Genomic DNA, 15,479 nt, shown 5'->3' with positions numbered 1-15,479 from the left:
ACTTAGTTTATTCAAATTTCAGTTCTGTTGACCTCCAAACTGGAATAATATCTATCTGTCAGAGAGGTTGTAAAGATTACTGATAGCATAATAAGGTGCCTAGCAATAATGCGTGTTAATTATCATTTTGTTTTGATGAATTATGAACAGAACTTTGCATAAAACATTACTATGACCTATGACCAAAGCTTTACTAATAAGGCAAGTTATTGAAAATGAGACTATGTGGCCTGATGATATATTTCAAATCAAGACTATTAGAATATTTGATATAGTAATCCATGGATACCATCCATATTACAAAGTAAACAGTTTGGGGAATATCAGGCCTAAGATTAGTCAACACAGATGTACCTCGTTGAGATAACAGAGGGGGGTTGTGGAGAAAGGGAAAGACTCAGGTTTTCCATTGTCTCCATCTGCCACTTGAATCAGCTTGCTGTTTTCATTTTCTACTGCCATATGACAAATCCCGACTCATTTAATGGCTTAAAACAATGTCAATTTATTATCTCACAGTTCCGCAAAACAGAAATCTAGATAGGCTCATTTGGGTCCTCTGCTCAGGGTCTCCTAAGGCTGAAATCAAGGTGTTAGCCAGGCTGGGCTCTTATCTGGAAGTTCTGGGGAAAAATCTACTTCCAAGCCCATTCATGTTGTTGGCAGAATCTAGTATCTTGTGATTGTGGGACTGAAGTCCAAGTTGTTGGATTTTGGTCAAGGGTTATTCTCAGCTCCTGGAGGCCATTCTCAGATTCTTGCCCCACGTTTTCCATCTCATTAATAGAGAACCTGCCTTGGTTGAATTTTTCTCATGTTTTGAATCTTGCTGCCTTTTTCTTATGTTACCAGACAGAAAACTCTGTTTTTAAGGAATTCACATGATTAGATTTTGCCTACCCGGATAATCTCCTTTTCAATTAACTCAGAGTCAACTGGTAAGTAACCTTAATTATAGCTACAAAATCCCTTTTTCCATATACAATAACGTAATCATGGGAGTAATGTCCCATTGTATTCACAGGAAAGGGAATTATTCAAGGATGAGGGTGGGCTTTTTTTTTTTTTTTTGTGGACAAACCATCTTAGACTATTGCCTACAACATTCATTTAACTGACTTGACCTTAATGAGCTTTCAATTTTGAACTAAATGAATAAAATCTAAGTTTGCAAATTGATGATCACCATCATCTTTCTGGGGATATGGGCTAACTAGGGCTGCTCTTGGCACTTCATTTAAAGACATTTCCTATTTTTTGAGAGTATGAGGCTGAGAAAAGTAATATATAAAGCATTGTTTGAGCCTATTTCTAAGTTCCTTGGATTCATGTCTTTGGACATTTTTGGAGGAGTGGTGGACACTTCTCTATAGATTTTTGAGGCTGGCATGGAACAGACTTGGAAGCACCTTGACACCTAAATAGGGAGTTTATATACTTAATTTGGGTTTTTTTTTTGGAATAATCCTAAAAAAGAAATGTGATAATAAAGTACTTTATGTTTCTTTGCTCCTTCCTATAGACATGGAAGCATTGCTTATGAATGAATATTCTTTAAAGTATATATGAGTTATCAGTGTTAGTTTTGGAGTAAAACCTCTGTTTAAGCCGGGACACCTACACCCCGATGTTTATAGCAGCAATGTCCACAATAGCCAAACTGTGGAAGGAGCCTCGGTGTCCATTGAAAGATGAATGGATAAAGAAGATGTGGTTTATGTATACAATGGAATATTACTCAGCCATTAGAAATGATAAATACCCACCATTTGCTTCGATGTTGATGGACCTGGAGGGTATTATGCTGAGTGAAATAAGTCAATCAGAAAAGGACAAACATTATATTGTCTCATTCATTTGGGGAATATAAAAATTAGTGAAAGGGAATAAAGGGGAAGGAGAGAAAATGAGTGAAAATATCAGTGAGGGTGACAAAACATGAGAGACACCTAACTCTGGGAAATGAACAAGGAGTAGTGGAAGGGGAGGTGGGTGGGGGGTTGGGGTGACTGGTGATGGGCACTGAGGGGGCACTTGGCGGGATGAGCACTGGATGTTATGCTATATGTTGGCAAATTGAACTCCAATAAAAAAAATAAAAATAAATAAAAAATTAAAAAACAAAACAAAACAATAAAACAGAAACCTCTGTTTAAGATCTAGACCTGCTATTCACTACTTGGTTAATCTCAGATAAGTTCTTAATGTCTCTAAGCCTTGTTTTTCACATTTATAAAATGGGCCTGTAACACCTAGTTTCAGGGTGTTTTAGGGAGAAATATATGGGCAATACATGTAGCATGTTTGACTAAGAGTACCCGGTTCTGTGGCTAAGTCATGCATAATATTTTGCAGATATTCTCATCAGGAAGTGCAGTCTGTTTCCCATTCCTTGAATTCAGGTCTGCCTGCGACGTGCTTTATCTTATATAATGCTGGGGCAGTAACATTGTATAAGTGCCAAAACCCAGGTCTTCAAAGGTTTGCAGTGACTACCTTTTTTTTTTTTTCCTTTTTGAGATACAAATGCCATAGGAATGGTTTGAAATCTTTATGAATTAAGAGACACTTTACACATTTTATACTATTTGCTACTTTTCAACTACCAAGCAGAGTAAAGCAAATTGTCCAAAGTCACAAAATAGACAATTGGTAGAATCAAGATTCTCAGTCCTACCTGTCTAAAGCTTCAGTGACTAACTGCTTAATTGAACTTCCTCTTGAGGGAGCTTCTCCAATACCAAGGTTAACAACACCTCAATCTGAAATCCTATGCAGTTAATAAAATAGTCTAGAGAATGAGTCTTCATATTTGTAAATATAAACCTTATCAGTTGAGACCATGTCTTTACAGGTCTGAGAGCATGATTAAGGAGCAGCTTATCATATCAACCCTATTCATAGTATATATGGAGAGTACTCTTGCTGAAAGCTGATAAATGGAAATTCCTTATTCAAAATATTGACTGGAGGCCAATGTGCATATTTACTAGGCTCTACCTAGATGACTTTTAAAGTCAGCCTTCCACCTACGCAGGTCATGGCTGCATCATACATTGTTCTGAGAAGGCTCTTCAGAGAGGAGTATGTCATTCAGAATTACTAGGGAAGAATAAGTTGTTTTTCAAGTTCATATTTCTTGGATCAGTCCATCTTGATTACCCACATGACTCAGGGGTTACCATGAATTCAAATGGCCAGAGAAATCTTTCTGTGGGACACTGGAATGGAATATGTCCGAAGGATTGGGAAAGAATTAAAAGAAAAGAAGAATACTTGTACTTTAGAAAATAAGTTTTAAAGGTTATCCTGGGGGAGTCTTAAAGGTAAAAATACTCTATAAAACATAAGGCCTTGAAAAATAAAAGTACCACTTAGTTGTGTAGATTAGGGCTTTGGGTTTCAATCTTTTCATCTGTAAAATAGGAATTAGATGCATATATACATCTCACAATTGTGCTGTAAAACTTGAATGAAATCATGCAAGTCAAAGCACAGAGCATAGTTCACAGTAAGTTCTTAATAACACATGCCTCCAAGACAACTTCCATTTAAAAATCTGCATGTCGAACAGGGAGGAAAGGTCAATTGGAAGATGGCCAAAGGGCCTGAAAATCAGGCAGGCAAAGTAGAAATTGGTGACCACTTTCTTATAAAGGCAAAGGAGCTTGGTATCCCTGTGAAATCAGGGTCTTGCTTTTTTAAAGAAAATCATGAGGAGTTTTTTCCACTTTTCATTTGGCTTAGGCAAAGTGGGCCATGCTCACCTTTTTTTCTCCATCCTGCCTTCAACACTCACTTTCCTAAGTAAAGTTAACAAATGATCCCATTTCTCCCATTAGTAACAGCCATTAGCAGGAATGTTCGACACTCACCAGCATTAACCGAACCCTAATTAGCCAAATACTGCCTGCCACCCCCTTACAATGCACACCTTTCTTTCCCCATGCCTGCCATGGCTCTCCTAAAGGAAACATTTGGAAAACTCCCCTCCTTAGCCCACTCTCCCTCACATCATTAATCAGCTTGCTATGCCTCATCCAAGGGAAAAAAAAAAAAATTATCCAGTTTCCTGCTGCATGCCGGTCAGATGAACCAAGTGCTAAATAGGACTTCAGTATGTGCCCTCCTTATGTTGAGGGCACGTAACTGCCGCACCTGGAACTCCTGTGTGTTAAAGAGGACGTATTTTGGATTTCACAGCAGCCGTCTGAGCTGTCTGGTTCTGTGTGATATTCTGATGCTTCTGTTTTCCAGAGTCAAGTTTTGAGTAGAACAAAGCAGGGAAATGCCTCCTGGCCTTCAGGACTTTATCAGCTTGCTCAGAAAACCCAAAATCTGAGAGGGACTGTAGGGACTGAGGGGCTTTCTCTATTAGGTATCAAAAAAAAAAAAGGAAGAAAAGAAAGAAAGAAGAAAAGAAAGAAAGAAAGAAAGAAAGAAAGAAAGAAAGAAAGAAGAAAGAAAGAAAGAAAGAAAGAAAGAAAGAAAGAAAGAAAGAAAGAAAGAAAACAACAAAGGGAATGGCTGAGACACCTACTAATACACACACTCATCACACTGTCCCTGCATTGTCCTCAGGTTATTTCATGTGTGGAGATGATGTGGTTTTTGGAGTAATGTTGTTGGGACTGGGAGATGACTGCCAGAAAGAATTCTTGAGAGGCCTTCGGCGCAAAAAGGTGGTTTCATTAAAGCATGGGAATAGGACCCATGGGCAGAAAGAGCTGCTGCCACAAAACTGTGAGGAGCAACTGATTATATACTTTGGGGTTGGGGAAAGAAAGGGTAGGAGAGGTCCCCCAGGGGTTTTCACATGCTAAAGAAGACTCAAGGGATCCTGGAGGCTTTGCTATTGTCAAACCAAGTTATTTTACCCTCTTGCAAGACATTACATGTAGGACAGTTGGGGATTTTCTGGAGGAAACTTGTACTCTGCCTGGCTCAAATATTTGTCAATGGGCAGCAGGTTTATAAGCACATCTAATGTTATCTGTGTTTTCTTCTGCCTTTGTTTCCCACATCAGAGATGGCAGTCCCAGGTGCTTCATTTCCAGCCACCAGGAGCTCCCAAGCAAGCATGCTTACCTCAGTGAGACAGGCAACACATTGCTGAGAAAACAAACAGCTTTGTCATCTGCAGGCTTAGCGTTGAACATTAGTGCTGCCACTGCCCAAGGGCCTCTGTGAGTTGCTTAACCCCACAGCCTGTTTCTTCCTTTGTGAAATAGGAATGATAATTATACTGACCTCCTAGAGAGACAGGAAATGCAGAACGTGGAGGGTGAAGCACAGTGCCTGGCACAGAGCAGGCACTCAGTAACCATCCCCTTTCCAGGGACCCTGACTCCTTACTCACCTGCATAAACAAATTTCAGGGGCTCTGGAAGGATTTTATCTGGACCGTGTGACCACCTAGAGAGGGCCTTGCCCTGAACTTCAGTGCCCCATGAACAGGAGACTAGGAGGCTTGTCTCTCTGTTTTCTTTTGGCTTGTTTTTGATTTGGGGTCTGTGTGATTTCCTGGTGAGAAAATATGTGTGTTTGCTATTTAAGGAGCAAACAGCTTGTTTCTAGAGGTCCTCCGCTCCCCTCCCCCTTGGTATTATTGCAAAATATAGGTCAATGACAAATGTCCCTTGGTGCATCACAGCTCAGAGTAGAGTCCTGAATCCACTCCAGCTTGCATTTGGTGTTTTTGGTAATGCATTTGGACTAAATTGGTGTTTGTGACATTTTTTGGTTTTTGGTTTTTTTAGTTAGTCCCCTCTGCTGGCCACTTCCTCCTCCCCATTAAAACAAAAAGCTTGCTTCTATTCCTGTGTTCTTATTCCTGTCACTGGTACGACCATCCTTCCAGTAGCTCAGGTAAAATCTGTCCTGCCTCTTACTCTCTGTCATATTAGGTCAGGTCACTTCTTAGCATCTTTTAGCGTGATTTCCTTAATATCTTCAAGACCAGCCACACCCCCAAATGCATGTTCACTGTCATACTCTATTCCCTTCCACACCATTCGGTGCAGCCTCCACCCTAAGCACTCTGGTTTATAATTATTTTTCTTTTCCACTAGTCTGTGATAAACCTTGGGGGACAGGGCCTGTGAATTAATCATCTCTGTATCTCCACTGCCTTGTACAGTGTTTGAAGTAAATGTTTCCTGGATGAATTAAAAAATGAATGTCAAGACGTTGTGTCCCCTGGAAAGACTTTCAATGTCAGAGGTCAGGCTAGCATTTGAGGAGGTGGTTTCTGTGATCCTATAATTAGATCCCAATCCTATTTCCACCAACATGAGGCTTGAATGACATTGTACCTATTTGGGGTTTTCCAACTCTCGGCCAGATGTCCTCAGTGATTAATTAGTCTACTTGATAGCCTGACAGAGTCTATTCTAAATAAACAGAGGTGTCATTGCTGCCTGATGATCAGTGTGATGATTCAACATTTCCATAATTGGATTTATTCTCTTCCTCTAATATCTTTTCTTCATTCTGTGTTTCTTATGCTGGTGAGCTCTGTTACCTGAGCAGGAGCACAAGAGGCATACAAAGCTTCTCCTAGCTCTGCTATCCAGCCATTTATTTGGTCAGTTTTACTGATTCAACTTTCACAATATCTCTTGAACCTGTCCCCTCCTCTGGTTTCAGCCCTCATCACTTCTGACAGGAACTTCTGAACTAAGTTCACTGATTTCCTCAAGCAGAGGTGACTACTTCTAATTTTGGGTCACCACTATGCCAGTAAATATCTCTACCAGCACAAGGTGTTCATGAAGTTGTTTAAATTCTTGCTATTGTACTGTGAACTGATTGAGAGCCAGAATTAGGTTCATTGAGTAAATGCATGATATAGTTGATTTCAATGTAATTTGAAATTTACAGATAAGTAAATACTAAAAGCAACTCTTGAATTCCCTTTATTCAGATTCACTGACTATTTATATTTTATCCTGTTTACTTCTCTTTCCCTTTCTTCCTCACTCTTCCTGGATAGATAGATGATAGATAGATAGATAGATAGATAGATAGATAGATAGATAGATAGAGGTTTTTTTGATGATTTGGGAGTTGGATAAACTGTGCCCCCTTATACCCCTAAATATTTCAGTGTGCATTTACTAATATAGGATGTTCTCTTGCATAACTGCAATGTAGTTATTAAAATCAGAAAAGTTAATATTGATATAATATTATTATCTAATCCTGGGCTTCTATTCCTATCTGGCAACTGACAGCATAATGTCTCTTATAGTTATTGTTTTTCTTGTCTAGGATCTAAGCCAGGATCACATGTTACACATTAGTTTATATGTATCTTTAATCTTCTATCAATGGTACCATTCTTCAGACTTTCTATGTTGTTTTGTTTTTGACTCTGCATTTTGAAAATTATTAGAAAAATATTCTTTAAAATGCTCCTCAGTTGGGTTTTTCTGACAGTTCCTTATCATTAGATTCAGGATACTTATTCTTGGAATAATGTCATTGAAGCAATATTGTGTCCTCCTCAGTGCATCTCATTAGGAGGATCACAATGTCAGTTTCTCTTAATATTGATGATTTTGGTTTGAAGATTTGGTTGAATTTGTGTCTTCCAGGTCTCTTATGACTTCGAGTATATAAAGATCTTATGGATATTTGAAGCATTTATGTACATGAACATTTTTATAGTTATGAGAAAACCACAAGCTTGATATGTTTTAATGTACAAATAGACCTTAAAATAATCCTTTTATATGCATAGGTATCTGTGAAATAAGTATTCAACTAAAATCCCATTACTTATATTCCTATGGAGGGAGTCAATTCTTTATAATTTTTTTACCCTGCTTTAAAAATAGCCTCAAGGGGGAGGGTATGTAACCCAGAATTATATTCCTCTTTTACTAATGGAGACAAGAAAAATTTGAAACCACCAAGCTAGTGGCAACTCTTACCAGATTCAGATGCTCCTTGGTGCTGCCCTATCATCATGTATATCCCTCTGTTATCAAACATATTACATGACACTTTGTCATTTTTATGTTTTCTCCTCTACAACATTTTGATTCTATTTTGTACTGTGATGCATGATACTGTCCTGCTTCATCATGGTCCTCAATAAATGTTTCCGAATGAATGCAGGATGGGTGATTAACTTCTGAAGTGGATAGCTTTCCCTTCTTTTAGGGTTTGTATAACCCATTCACTGCTGGACCTGATCTTATAATGTGATACTGTGGGATGGGAAAAAAGGGACATACATACATTTCTGAAATGGATCTGCAAGGTAGCAGGTGGATTATAAGCAAAAACATAATATTGAGAAACTGCTAGGTGCCAAATGACTGCTTTATGTGTTTATCTTATTTTAGCCTTACAGCCCAACTCTGTGATAAAGGAAATTGTATTTCACTTTGTAGGTTCAAGTTTCACAGAAGCTAAGTAACTTTCTGAGAAAGTAAAGGAACCAAATCTAAACTCTTGTTGGTCTGACTCCAAAATGTGAACTTTTTTTGCTACGTGATTCTGTCCACCACTGCTTGGATGCTCTCAGAGCTATGCTAGTTGGGGAAATCAAGAGGAACAGAGCTGAAAAGTTAGCTACCAATGAAGTTCTTTTGGGGGACATTGCCAAAATAAGTCAACTTAGTGAGTAAATATAGTAGTGAATACAAACAGCTTGCTGTATTGGGGAGGAAGTATGACATATCTGGTGAGACAGTAACCTTCTAAAAAAATTTCAGTTAATAGAGTATATGGTATTTGAGATATTTCAGATACCATCCAGCAATATGAACTCATTTTACAGACGAGGAAACCAAGGCCTAGAAAGAAGAAAGGATTTACCTAAAGCCCCATGGTATTGATGATGTAACCAGAGCCAACACTTTTTGTGTTCTGTCTTTTCTTATTATATCCAGCTAATCAGTCCATGCTATTCGTCTGCTTCAATTCTACAACAAAGCACTCAATTAGAATTAGCTTTATAACAAGCATCCAACAGGCACTAGAGATCCAAAGGCAGAAAAGTCTGGGATAAACAAAACATTTGCCTTTGTCTCTCTCTTTCTCTCAGTCTCTGTCTGTCTCTCCAATGGATAACCTCTTTCCCAAGTGCAGAGGTCAGAACATACCTGCGCATGAACATGGCCCCATCGTGTTTTGTGCCCATTACCGTGCATGTGTTCCAAAGCTCAATGTCATGTTATGCAGTGCCCACTGATAAATAGTAGGCAGAGAATGGACGAGAGTGATGATAAAGAGAGAGAAATTGTCCAGATGTTAGTAGCTCATAATGTTTTAATTTAGAGCAGTGCTTTTCCCCAATGCCATCACCAAAGGTTTGTCTTTGGTTTATTTGTGTTATCACAACAGTGACGATGGAGTTAAATGAAGCCTTTGAAAAGAGGATTTTTGCTTGTTTCATTTATATTCTACTGTTCTTTCATTAAACATTTCTAAATATCCACGGGGCCCGATTCTTACAAAAATAAATCAGATAAACCTAGGGTTCTTGCCAAGTCAAATATCTACAGTTTCTTGCAATTATGTAATTTCCAACTCTGCGGCAGTAACTATTGCTGATAAGTCAATCGTCATAAAGAGAAATGTTCCAGACCAATCTTTATTAGTGTGTCCTTCACTGATATATGCAAAGTCTTTTTTTTTTTAAAGCAGAGCTGTACTTTTTTTTGTCCCTAGTGAATAGCTTCTCATCATAACAATTTATATCTGGATAATGTCATAGTAAAATGTAAAAGTGGTAAATTAAAACCCATGAAATTAGGTTCTGCTGTTATTAATAAAAACTGCTCTGGTTTTCACCATTTTGTTATGATGGCACTGTCTTATAATGCAGCTTTGTAGAAATGTATTTCTGGCATCTCAAGTTGATTTGGCCCAGACAAAAGCAATATTTAGAAGGTTACTCTGTGGAACTTCTCTAGGAAAAGGAACTTGAGAGTCATGTGCTAATTTAAATACCTCTTTAATGTTGAGGTTAAACACATTATTGATCAGGAAAGGCTTTTTTTTTGGAGAGAAGGGCTATGTTATTCTGTAGGAGTGGTGGAAAATAAACAAACTGAAAATACCAGCATGCTATTTTCCCCCCAAATAACATATCTGCTTAGTGCAGATATACATTGTTTAAATTACTTAGATTAAAATAAAAGCATTATTTTCAAGTCATCATTTCTGCCCCCAGTTTGAGGAGACTCCTTAGAGACTGATTCTCCTCTGTAGCTAGAGCTTACATGCTTTGAACTTGCTTTTATTGGGGTCACTACAGTTTGTAGAATTCTTTGCTTACATGAACTTATTCATTTCCTGCAATAGGCTTAGGAGATTGGCATGGTTTCATTCCTGTGTTTTAGATGAGGAAGCTGACACACACACACATTAGGCAAAGTCCCTTTCAGTCCTGGCAAGTAGAAGCCCAGGGACTCAGCCAGGTTTTCTCTCTCTTGACTGCTCCCCACCCCAACACTGTACTGAAGGAAGGAAGTGGTCCTTTCATTATGCACATCAACAGAGTTTTATTTTCCTGATAAAGATATATAGTAGGTTAACCCCACTTTCATTTCTGTGAAGGGAAAGCAGCCTGATAGAGTCATCTTACTTTAGATGCTATCCATTCATATTACAGAGTGATAATCAAGGTGAATTAAAGATTCTTTCCCACCTCACATGGATTCAGGGAGGAAGAAGCAAACTGGTGGGTGCCTGTGTCAATGAGGAGCTTAGACATTTAGGTTCTCTAAGAGCAGCATTGATTTGAAAATGGTTATTAGAAGTGTTCTGTTGATGTAGAACACTTCAATGTCTAATGTCAGTGTCTTCAATGTCAATGTCCTTTCAATGTTTTAAGAATTTTCAAAGCCAGATGGTTGCTGTCCTTTATGGAAAAATGCCTCTTTTTTGCCAATATCAGTGAAAAAAGATTGGAAAGATGTGAAGAGAACTTACTCTTAATAGCTAGGAATGATTTCTTTCAGCATTCTACTTCTTTCTCTATAGAGCTACTGGAATGGACAGCCACAGGACATTTGGAGACAATCAGCCTAGATAGGTAGGAAAATTTCAACTGAGAAGCCAGATTGGGTGAAGAGGACTGGAAACAGGATGTCACAGGGTCTTAAGACAAGTGACATAAAACTAAAATATGTAGTATTACAGAGGATAGAGCTAAAAAGAAAATATGCTACACACACATGAGGATCACATTGACTTTGCAGCAAAATGCGAAATTCACACACATATATATAAATAATTTTGAAAGCAAATGATATTTAAGTTACAAAAATTAGGATACAAAAAGTATGATTTTTATTTTTTGGTTTGCATTCAATTAGCCTTGGGCTAATAGTATAGATTTTAAACTTTTGGGCATTGGTGCTTATCCTCCTCACTTTGTGTCTACTGGACAATTATAGGTGAACAGGACATTGCAGGGTGAATAAATATATGATTGCAAGGTGATAAATGTATAATTTATTAGCTTGAGTCTTATAGTCATTTTTGTGATTGAATAGCAGGAATTAATCATGCTGTTGTCTACTTGTCTACTTGTCTACTTGTCATTTTCTTCACTAGGCTGTAAAACCTGCTTGCTGGGATGGGGTAGATCTCAGAGAATTGAGGAGAGGGCAGATTACCCAGGGAGGAGCCTGCAGCTGCCCTTCTGAGTCCCAGTTGGCATGGTGGGTCATCTAGTTAAAAGCTCAGAGAGCAGAACTTGTCCTCTTTGGAGGCCCTCTGCTGGATTCCTTCCTACTCCTGCTGATGTGGTTCTCAGAGTTCTTCCTCTGAAGATCTTCCTTTAAAACAACTTTCCTGGAAGTAATGCGCCAAACAATGGGTAGAAATCTTTTGGGGTTTGGGATCAGCACTTAATAAAGGATCCAGAAAGCCACCTAGGTACCAAAGTCTTTTCGGAGATTGAGTTCTTATCTATATGTGAGATAGGATTTGAATAACTACATCTTTTGCTCCATATCTGTATTTATTATTCATACAATGAAACAGCCACAGGATAATAATGAATCAGTTGTCCTTCTTGTCCTTGCTCAGGCTCCATTTTACTGTGGTCATAATATATGGTAACCATCTCTGGAGTAAGAAGGAAGCCAGACAATGTCTTTCTTATTTATTCCAGTGATGATAGATTTTGCTCTGGCTGTTGCATGATGCAGCAGCACAGATGGGTAGCTCTCAGGGTGTGGGAAGGATTGCCAGAACCTACATATTCCATGTAGTACTAGTTGGGAAATGAGGACATTTGGATTCCCCGCTGCTCTTGTTTTATCTGGAACTTGCAACAGGAATGAGGATGGGGAGAAGTTGGCAAAGGCAATTATAGTGCAGTATACACGGCAAGTTTTGCAAGCATGGAATCTGTTCAGGTGTCCTTCCTAGGAGTGTTTCCTTCTGAATTAGAAAGCTCTAGTTTTCATTTGATGACTGCTTTCTGGTTAAACCGATTGTTCTACCCTTACTGGAACTAGAATAATGGATATTCAGGGAGACAACGTGGCTTTCTGAAATGACTTCATAAACAGCATTGCCAGATTGAGCAAATAAAGATTCAGGGTGGCCAATTATATTGTTATTCTAGATAAATAATGAATAATTTTTTAGCATAAGTATGTTCCAAATATTGCATGGACTCTCAAATATTGCAAAGGACATACTTCTAATAAAAAAAGTTGTTTATCTGAAATTCAAATTTAATTGAACATGCTGTATTTTATCTGGCAACCCTAATCACATATAATTAAATGTCAAAGGATGCCTGAGTGGCTCAGTGGGTTGCATGTCTGACTCTTGATTTCAGCTCAAGGCATGATTTTGGGGTTGTGGGATTGAGCCTTGCATCAAATTGCATTCAGCATGGAATCTGCTGGAGATTTTCTCTCTCCCTCTCCTTCTGTCCCTCCTATTCATGCTTTCTCTAAATAAATAAAATAAAATAAAACAAAATAAAATCTTTAAAATAAGTCAAAATTGCTTTTGCTCACAGGCAATAATCAATTCGATCACTGATTAGTTTTTTTTCTAGAATCAATAGGTATATTAGATATTTATCCTCATCTTTTTAGGTTGATTATAAAAGTAGGATAAAATATATGTTTTCCATTTTATATTGTAGAAATATAATATGGGAATATCCATATAGATATGGATATTTGTTGTAATGTGCCATTTTTGTTACTTTGTTTGTTGTTTGGTTGTTTTTGTTGTTGATATTTGTTGTCTATATAGTAATGTACTGCACAGGTTTAGGTTTTTTTGTATAACCTATGATTGAAGAGTGATACTAAATTTGAAATTCTGGGATGTCTGTGTGGTTCAGCAGTTGAGTGTCTGTCTTTGGCTCAGGGCGTGATTCCGGAGTCCCAGAATCAAGTTCCACGTCGGGCTCCATGCATGGAACCTGCTTCTCCCTCTGCCTATGTCTCTACCTCTCTCTCTCTCTCTCTGTGTGTCTCTCATGAATAAAAAAATAAAAACTTTTTTAAAAATTTGAAATTCCTTTTTACTTTATGAAATTCATATACATAGTAAATATTAAGGATTAGATACACTGGGAAAATTGAAAAAATAATCTTGTTCTGATTATATTAATATTTTCTCTTTGTAGAACACTTGAAAATATGTAATAAGAGAAATACACCTGTAATGTTTCTTATCTATTTTATTTTTTATTTAATTTATTTTTTTTTTTTTTTAAGATTTTATTTATTCATGAGAGACACAGGGAGAGAGAGAGGCACAGACACAGGCAGAGGGAGAAGCAGGCTCCATGCAGGGAGCCTGACGTGGAACTTGATCCTGGGTCTCCAGGATCACATCCTGGGTCGAAGGCGGTGCTAAACTGCTGAGCCACCAGGGCTGCCCTGTTACTTATCTATTTTAGATTTTTTGGAAACACCTTTTAAAAATCAGTGTTGGGATTTTGTTGTAGTACAATTTTGTTGCCTTTAAAAAAATGTATCATTTCAACATGAATGTCTTTCATTTTTATTAAAAAAAAATTTAGAAAACATTTTAATGGAGACTTGCTATTTTTTTTCTTTATTGTTTTGGCTTTTGTCCTGCTCTAATGTTAAAGTGAAGATGTTGGTACATAACTGTTTGTATCACTGATTATTTTCTTTCAATATATTTTTGAAAGTTCAATTACTTGATCTAAAGGTCAAAACATTTTTTTAGACCTGAGATATTTGCTGCCCATACTGTACAATGGAAGCCTCCACTCCCTGTGTTCATTGTTTTGGCCAGAGAGACCCTCCTGGTCTTTTTTTGCCCACCTGTCTCCACTTACTTCTTCCCTTAGGGATAGACATGATTTATCTAATGGGTGAGTTTGGAAGCAGGCAATTTGGTTCAGCTCTTCCTAGATTCAATTTCTCTCAGATGTGGCTACCCACAAACAGAGTTTGTCTGGGTTTTCTCTTTGCTGTGTGGTCAGATTACCAGGACAACTTGGTTGGCTGTGCATGCCTACAGTTGCCCACTCTGCTTATGGGTAAGTTGAAGTTTGGAGGAAATATTATTAGATAGTTCACCATGACTATCCATCTCATTCACCTCCTCCTATCCAGTTATATTCAATAACACATCCGATTTGGGTCTTCATCTCTCTGACAGCCGTGTCTGACTCAACTAGTCCCAAAACTGAATTGAGGAGTGAGGTGTACTTATCACAAGTTAAAACTCCAAATATAAACTCATTGGGTAGGAATAACAGAGCCCTAGTTAGGGGGACTGGCATTTAGAATGCAAAATAACACAAGGAGAATGAGATTTTGCATCCTGGTAGACTTGATGTAAGGTAGGTCAGCTTCTTTTGCATAGGTCTTGCAGCTTGTGGCCTCTTAAGCTGGCAATTGGCAGGATGCATATTGTATAGCTGGGATTATTCATTGTGATGGGCCAGGCAAGCTCTGGTGAACATGAGTTGTGTGGGATCCTCTGTTGTATCACCTAGGTGTGATCTTACAAAGGTCTGGTTTAGATGAGTTGGGAATTCAGTTGCTAGGAGAAAAGGTCTCTTAGTTCTTGTTAAAAATAATTTTAGAGCCAATATATAGGCTTTTAAACTATTTTTGAGTGAAAGCATTTTTTTTTTCTATCTTTACATTGGAAAGGCCTGGCCTGAACACTTCAAAGGTGGGTAAGTTCCATGAGGAATAGACAAGTTCTGTCCACTCTGACGTACTGGTGTTGACTTCCAGAAATAAAACACATTTTGCCTTACTTTTTCACTTCCCAACCCTCTCCTGCCTCTCCTTAGTAGATGGCAAGTCTAACATCCCAATTCTGGAGCTTTACTCTAGGTTCATGGACATTTCAATGTCCAAGCTATGAGAAAGTATTTCATCTGTTTCATTTTATTCTATGGGGCAGATCTAGTTTTGAGGGGAGTCTGAAACTTGAGAAAGAATACAAAATTACGAATACAAAATTAGGTATAAAAGTAAATATTTGTTAAG

The 15,479-nt window shown here is 38.0% G+C and overlaps 1 long non-coding RNA gene across 1 annotated transcript in view; it reads left to right on the top strand.

Annotated features, from left to right (window-relative positions):
- The first annotated feature begins 803 nt into the window (after positions 1-803).
- LOC112932096 (uncharacterized) overlaps positions 804-15,479 on the top strand; it is a 212,897-nt gene continuing 198,221 nt past the window's right edge. Inside the window, exon 1 of the long non-coding RNA XR_012003227.1 lies at positions 804-938. This is a non-coding gene — a long non-coding RNA (uncharacterized lncRNA). The remainder of the gene's footprint in view (positions 939-15,479) is intronic.

The sequence above is a fragment of the Vulpes vulpes genome, chromosome 8 (assembly GCF_048418805.1).
Source record: "Vulpes vulpes isolate BD-2025 chromosome 8, VulVul3, whole genome shotgun sequence".
NCBI classification, from domain to species: Eukaryota; Metazoa; Chordata; class Mammalia; order Carnivora; family Canidae; genus Vulpes; species Vulpes vulpes.
This window is presented reverse-complemented; position numbering and strand designations above follow the sequence as displayed.